We start from the raw sequence: 7500 nt of genomic DNA on the forward strand, positions 1-7500 counted from the left end.
CAAAAATGTATTTTAATGCCCTTTAGGAAACTGTCAGCCCAATTTAATTATTCCATTGGTAAAACACCCATATGAGTCAATCTAGTAGTAAGGGATCTGGGAACATATGTAGACAACAATCTGGCCTTTAAACAACACATAGCTAAGATAGCAAAAAAAAAATAATTCTATATTGCCCAGCTTATAGATAAAGGTATGGCATCCAGGTCCCAGAAGTTGCAGTACCACTTTACTTGGCCTTATCAGACATATAATTAAATACAATACCCCCTTCAGCATGTATCTAACCAGACACTTGTAACATTTGGAATGCCCACAGTGGTTTCTCACCAGGAAAATTCAGGGCATGAATATCCTTTCCTACACTGATTACCTAAAGGCTCTGTCTTTGTCTCTGTATTCAGTCTCCAACAGACTGCTGAGAAGGGATCTTTGTCTGGCTTACAGGGCTTCATTAAACCCAGTCCTAATGGATCTATTGCACATGCACAAAACAAACAGGACCAGAAACACTAGATCTGGGGATCTGAACTTCACTTTTAACATAAACAGAACATGCTGGTGAGACAAATATGTATCCCAAAGGATCCCTGCACTATGGAGTAGGCTCCTCATCCATGTAAAACAGGTTTCATCTCTGATCCTATTCAAATGGCACCATGACAATTGGATGGGAAATTATAAATTTACCCCTGGTCTGTCTCCCATGTCTCTTATGGACAGAGGCTGTCAATAATAAAACTGTTATCCTAATTAACACCCCATCTACAAATCCTTAGTTACCTCCCTGCTAACATGCCCCCCCATAAAACCCCTCTCCTGTTACCTCCCCTCAACTGCTTACCCAAACACATATTCGAGTTCAAGAGTAAGCAGTATTCCCTCCCCATGGCTGTGAGCAGCAACTTACCCAATTACAAGACAATTGAGACCCTGGCTTCAAAACAGTGGGTTTTGAATGTTTAGAATCTGACCGCTTGTAATAATACCAAAACAGGATGTTAAGTACTGTTGTATGAGGTACCTTGCATGTGGCATTGAACAGTGAGTGATGACAGCATAAAAAATGCTCTGGTGTTTTTAAATCATGATAGCATTGTATGTTTGGAAATGTTCAATAAAAAGAATATTAAAGACAATATTTATATTGTTTCACCTATGCTTACTCAATATAAATGCTTGAGACACAGCAATAATTTTCTTCTGACACCATTGTTTATTATATTGCATCAGAAATGGGACATCCTTACTAAAAATGATCAGATTACATGCTACTGTGTAGACTATGATAAGCATGTTTCTTGCTTTCGTTCTTAACTTCCTTCTCTTACAAAAGTCAAAAGCTAGTTAGCAGTTAAATAATGTGATACATTAAACACAGTACTTTGCAAAATGGAAGGCAGTGCTGCATACTTTTCCAAGGGAATATTTTGTCAAAAAGCTCTGCACTAATATTTGATTCTCTGTAAGCAGGTATGAATATAGAAACATGTGTATGCCTTATTAGTTTGCTTAAAAACTTTCTTAGTTGAGAAGCAACATCCTTAATAGAAAATGTTTTCTACTTTTTTCATGCACATTTTATCATCGCTACAGCAGTTTCTTTTCAGCTGCTTATATAATGCAGTGTTTCACAATATGTGGCAAGCAGTTTGTTATAAATTCTAAGAGATTGCAAATACAATGTTAATAAATATGTCATATTTTTTACAAATGCTACAGTGACTGTTAGAGATAATAGTTTCTAAAGTGAGCTATGTCCTTTTCAAAAGAAAAATATATTTTATATTGCATTTGTATTTTCATTCATATGTTAAAATATTATTCAGAAAGTAGCAGTGTAGGTAATGAAAACAACTATTAACTCTTTTGTCTTTTTAAACAGCTGATTTTTGTTTATGTGATTTGCATTGTGTGTGCAAAGATAGAGCAATGGAGCCATCTGTAATATTTTGGACTTAGCCATACTTATGCAGTTTATTTGCAACTTTGCCAATTATTATTTTTTTTTTTAATTTTTGGTCCTTAAGAGTTATTTACATTGCAGTCATAATTCTTTCTTAATAGTTATTTTGTAATCATGCAAACACAGTAGCAGAAATGAGACTCACAAGATGTAATCCATGAAAAGTTTTATAGTAGTATATGATGATTAGCAGGACATTCTAAAATATTACAGAGTTCGTAAGACAGACATGAGGTATTTACTTCGTGACAGCAATAACAGAAGAAAACAGTTTGCTGTAATGGACCTTTGGCTAAATGCATTTTGCTTTTCCCCTTATTAAGTAGATATAAAAAGACTAATTTCAAATATGTGTAGTGCATGTGTGTGTGTGTGTGTGTGTGTGTGTGTGTGTGTGTGTGTGTGTGTGTGTGTGTGTGTGTGTGTGTGTGTGTGCACGTGAGAAGGGGGTAAACTATTGATTGTATTTTCCTGTAAATATTACTTCCCATGTGCTGTCTCTGCCCATCCTGAAATTGTCTATACTGCCCATTTTTGATATACACATTAGCTGCTTGTGGTAGATAACATTACTGCATGGATTTATGTTGTCATTAGAAGAACATATACTGCGTAGTTGTCACAGTTATCACATACAGAGAAAGCAATACAAAATATGAAGCTGTGTCAGTGTGCTGGTATCACAAATGTAGTTTTTGAAACTCAAATCAATGCAAATGTAATATGCTCGAAGAGCTATACAGGAGGAACATTTTGCTAACAAAAGTCGAGACAGAGACATTCAAAATGACTCTTAGATTTATTTAATTTTAGAAAATTCCAGTTATCATCTGTCGTGGACATTGTCAGAACAAATTGCTCTGTAGAAATGAATCAACAAGCTATATAAACTACAGTATGTAATTATGCTTCTAATTCCATTAAAAATCCCATATGTTTCTCCTAGAGGAAATATGTGGAATAGGAACATGCTTGTTTTTTGTAATTCAAGTTACTTTCATCACAATTCATTTTGAATGTTCATGGAGTTGTATTTTTTCTATACATAGCACCAATATACTGACAGATCACAAAATAGTTTTAATATGGAATTTTGAGGACCATATCAGTGAAGGTAACATGCATTCACATTAAGACATTCTTTTTACCAAAATGAATAGTATATTTAAAGAAACAAAATAATGGGTTTATTATTTGTGACAACCCCCTCCTTCTATATTAGCTATGATATGGACTGTGATCTCTGTGCCACTTTAAATGATATAACCAATGCTAAGATCAACACAGCTTGGAAGCAGGTCAAAACCCCAAGCTAAAATTATTTTGTGGCCAAGTTGTATTGTTTATTAGTCTTGCTTGCTTGTTTATTTGTTTCTTACTCATTTCTTTTGAAGAGTGGGAGAGTCCAGCTGGGAAGAGTCAGTTTTGATTGGAAGCCTGGGGAGGTAAGCTCCAGATAAAGTGATACAATCTGTTTGAAGAGTACGGTATATTAGGCAAATATATATGTATATGTACATACAGCTTAGTTGGAAGAGAAAAAAATCATTGTCATTTGCATTAACATTAATTGGTATGACAGTAATTCAAAAGCTAAAAGCAGAAATTCACATGAAGAACATAGATCATTATCTATATATACATACTGCATATGAGTCATCAATTTCCAGAACTAAATTCTTAATACAGAAGAGTGAGTTTATTTATATTGCAGCTTTATTAAATCATTGCATTAGGTGAATAGAAAAGGAAAATATATCTACCAAGAAAATGTTAGATATAATAAAAAATGTAAGAACATTTACAAAAAGAGGTTAAAGCATAGTTCTAAAGGATAAAAGGCATCAACTCTAAAACACAGCAGAGAGGAGTGCAATGGAAATGAAGTTACTTTATTACATAAGAAGCATTTATATAGTAATTTATCAATATGGATATGGAATATGCAATATTAGGTACTGCAGTTTTCAGGCACTGAGTAAGAAGACCATCTGCAACAATAAATTCTGATATCAACTTAGAGAGTGACCCCTAATTTCAGTAGTTATGCCAGATTTGAAAGTAACAGTCTAGATAGCTAGAATCATTACCGGCCAATTCTTGCAAGGTAGAAGGTGTAAATTGTTTGAATAACATTATTAATGTATCCACTGGAGTGATAGCTTTATCAGACAAAAATCAATTATTAGGAGTTTGTTTACTAATTATTATTCAATTTTTTTTGTCATTTCAAGGGGGACTCAGCGTGGTGTGTGTGTGTGTGTGTGTGTGTGTGTGTGTGTGTGTGTGTATATATATATATATATATATGTGTGTGTGTGTGTGTGTGTGTGTGTGTGTGTGTGTGTATGTGTGTATCCCCATCTAATACTCAATCAGCCATATCATTGAATTTCATTTTTGGGAGATAAAAGTCATGAAAACAAAATACCTGAATAGCAAATTTTTTCCCCAGGGCATTGCCCAACATGCTATTTTCTACACTGTAGTGCGATCCTGGAGTTGCTATATATAGTTGGGGGGTTTGTCCCTTACACTGGGGAGTGCTGGGATGTAGGCCCCCACCTAGGTGGGTTTTATTTACTCTGGTGTGTGTTTTGTTTAAGTTTGGTCAAGTGTTTACTTGCACTGGAGAAAATTTGCCATTCGGGTATTTCATTTTTGCGATTTGTGTCTAGGAGAAATGAAATTCAATGATATGGCTCTTCCAGAAATAGAAGTATATCCACACACACACAAATATATATATATATATATATATATATATATATATATATATATATATATATATATACACACACACACACACACACACACACACACACACACACACACACACATATTATATATATATATATATATATATATATATATATATATATATATAGGTCTACTTTAGAAGACTGAAATCCCGCTTACCCAACTTTCATAACATTGAGATGAAAATGATGAGAACTGCACATTACCAAACTCCCAGAACACTGAAGTACAACTCCAGGTAAACTACGCTTGACCGCAGTAAAAATGTACAAAGGCCAAAAAGTAAGGACACATTTAAATATTGCTGTTACAAACTCTGAAAGTTGTTGTAATAACAGGTTTTGTGTTAGCATGCATTTAGTGTACGATATGAACTCTGAAACTTGAATGTCTGTCATTTTTAGTGACTTAAATCCACAGTAATTTGCCAGAAAACCACAAATTTTATGAGGAACAAACAAAAAGTACGAGGCACATATCTGGACATTCTGCAAAAATCTGGACAGTTGAGAAGTATAGTATACAGTAATACACAAGAGATGTGTTATTGGTGTCTACCAAGCTGCCTAAGCAGCAGAACTTTGGGGGGATTATACTTTCTAGGGAGGGTATTTATGGGAGTGTGTATACCTTGCCATTTGAATGGAGTATTAAGGGGTCCTCTTATTAATGAGTATGCGTATCAGCTGCCATAGGCTGGAGAGTTAGGCCACATCAGAAAAATCCTGGTGGCATCTTAGACAATGGTCAGTCATAGTGAGCCCTTGCCCACAAGGAAGCAGGAATGACTGGGACTATTTTTCCATGAGAATGCAGAAAGCTGTCAGACAGTGCAGAGATAATGTATGATACAAACAATTTAATGAGGTTGCAGATTTAATGGGAATATTGTTCCAGGAAGCTGGCACAATGTAGGAAACAGCTATATATCTGAAGTTAAATGAGTATTTAGGAATTTTAGGGTGTTGTTTAGAAAATTTGATTAGAGAGTTTTTGATGATAAATATGTAGCTAGAGTAGCTTTTAAAGCTAGACAGTGGTTAAGGGTGATAAGTTTATAGATGACATATGCTAAATTTAAAGAGCTCCTACGGTGAGTATGAAGACACTTAGTCAAACCCTGACAGTGATGCTTCATTTTGGAACGGTGAACCATGGAGCAGTAGATGGTATATAAGGATGTGTGCACTTTAACCTTATTAGTATTAGATAGGTTATTACATCAGAGAGGTAAACAAAAGTATATCAAAACAATGAATTTTACTATCCTCAGTGTAGTGCCACAGGGCCCACAGTACTTCAGTATGGTTCAGCCTGGGATGTTCTTGCTAATGTGAAAAAAAAAATAATGGATTTAGATTTGCTGATGTTAATCAGGAGCAACTTATCCCCAGGCCAGGACAGGCATGGAGTGAGGTGACATCTCTATGTCAGATGGACTCAATCATCTTGGATGATCGACCATATCTCTTGAACACATCATATGCACATGTGATGTCATTCCCATGTGCAAGCCAGAAGACCCATATTAACAAACATGTTAGAGACCAAGAAATGACCCTAGTGAAACCTCTTCTAGCAACTTGAAGGAGATGCATAGTTTGCTGTTACGCAGACTCTGACTGGTTTCCAAAGCAGCTAGACAATGATGGTCTATCCACTGTGTGACCTGTAATGTCCCTTACTGATAGTTAATGGGACACAACATCAAATGTCTTACTGTGGTCTGCAAATAAAAGTTGAGTGAATGACCCTTTTACCATATGTGAACAAACTGTGGACAGAGTAGAATTGTCATTAAGGTAGTATGTTCTTATATGAAAGCATGCTGATATGGTGCCGCGGTAGCGTTGTCGCCTCACAGTAAGACTCTGTCCGGTTCGATTCTCAGCTAGAGCATCTTCTGCATGGAGACATGCATGAATGGGCTTACCTTTGTTGAAGGTTGTGCATCAGGGATGGTAACTCGGCACGTAAAAATCAACTATCACTCATTAGTGGACCAGAGTTCTGCTGTGGCAACCCCTAACCGGGAAAAAGCCGAAAGACACAACAAAATTCTGAGTTGGGGAAGAAATTACTTTTCCAAGTGATTTACTTAAGATGATAAGAACACTAATGAGGCACTGGTTGGATATTGTATTGCAAATGGATTATTTAGATCTAGAGATTGTAGCAGAGATCTTTCAGAGATTTATGAAAGTGCAGGTAGACAAGAAATAATTAATAACTGACTAATAATTTGCATGGAGGGTGATTATATGGGTGTTACTATCTTTCTGATTATTTTAGGAAGTAAGAAAGTGTGTGAATAGACAAAAAAGAAGGCATGCATGCTTTAACACTTCATTATTTTTCTGTAGATAAGGGGAAAAAGAAAACTGGGAGTGTCTATCCTCTCCTAGAGAGTTGGAATTAACTATATGCTTCCTGTGAAGATGTATTTGACTGACGGAGGTCAGGTAAGAATTTGACAGACATTTGAAGAGCAGGAAGAGTCAGTGATTAACATTACAAAAGAGATGTGCCTTTAGGAAGGTTGGCTCTGCCTGCTAATGTGCTGATTTTTCTCCAGATAATTTTTAACTTCCTTAATGTGTACCACTTTTTTTCTTTCAGGAAGGTGGGCTTAGCTCAGTTGAAGAGATGCTGGCACTCATTTGTGAGTGAGGCATGTACTGCTTGTTGATTTTCTGATACTTTAAATCTGACCCAAGCTAAGACAAGAGAACAACAATTCTGCTTAAAGAGAAACATCAATTCTTGTCATCTAG

General features: G+C 35.7%; 1 protein-coding gene across 2 annotated transcripts in view; it reads left to right on the forward strand.

Annotated features, from left to right (window-relative positions):
* The first annotated feature begins 1336 nt into the window (after window positions 1-1336).
* The window catches only part of LOC122811984 (proto-oncogene Mas-like), a 265201-nt gene continuing 259037 nt past the window's right edge, over window positions 1337-7500 (forward strand). For both annotated transcript variants that reach the window (XM_044084189.1, XM_044084188.1), the window contains exon 1: window positions 1337-1473. The gene's annotated coding sequence lies outside the window, so the exon portion shown is untranslated. The remainder of the gene's footprint in view (window positions 1474-7500) is intronic.

The sequence above is a fragment of the Protopterus annectens genome, chromosome 9.part0 (assembly GCF_019279795.1).
Source record: "Protopterus annectens isolate FY-2018-M chromosome 9.part0, PAN1.0, whole genome shotgun sequence".
NCBI lineage: Eukaryota > Metazoa > Chordata > Ceratodontiformes > Protopteridae > Protopterus > Protopterus annectens.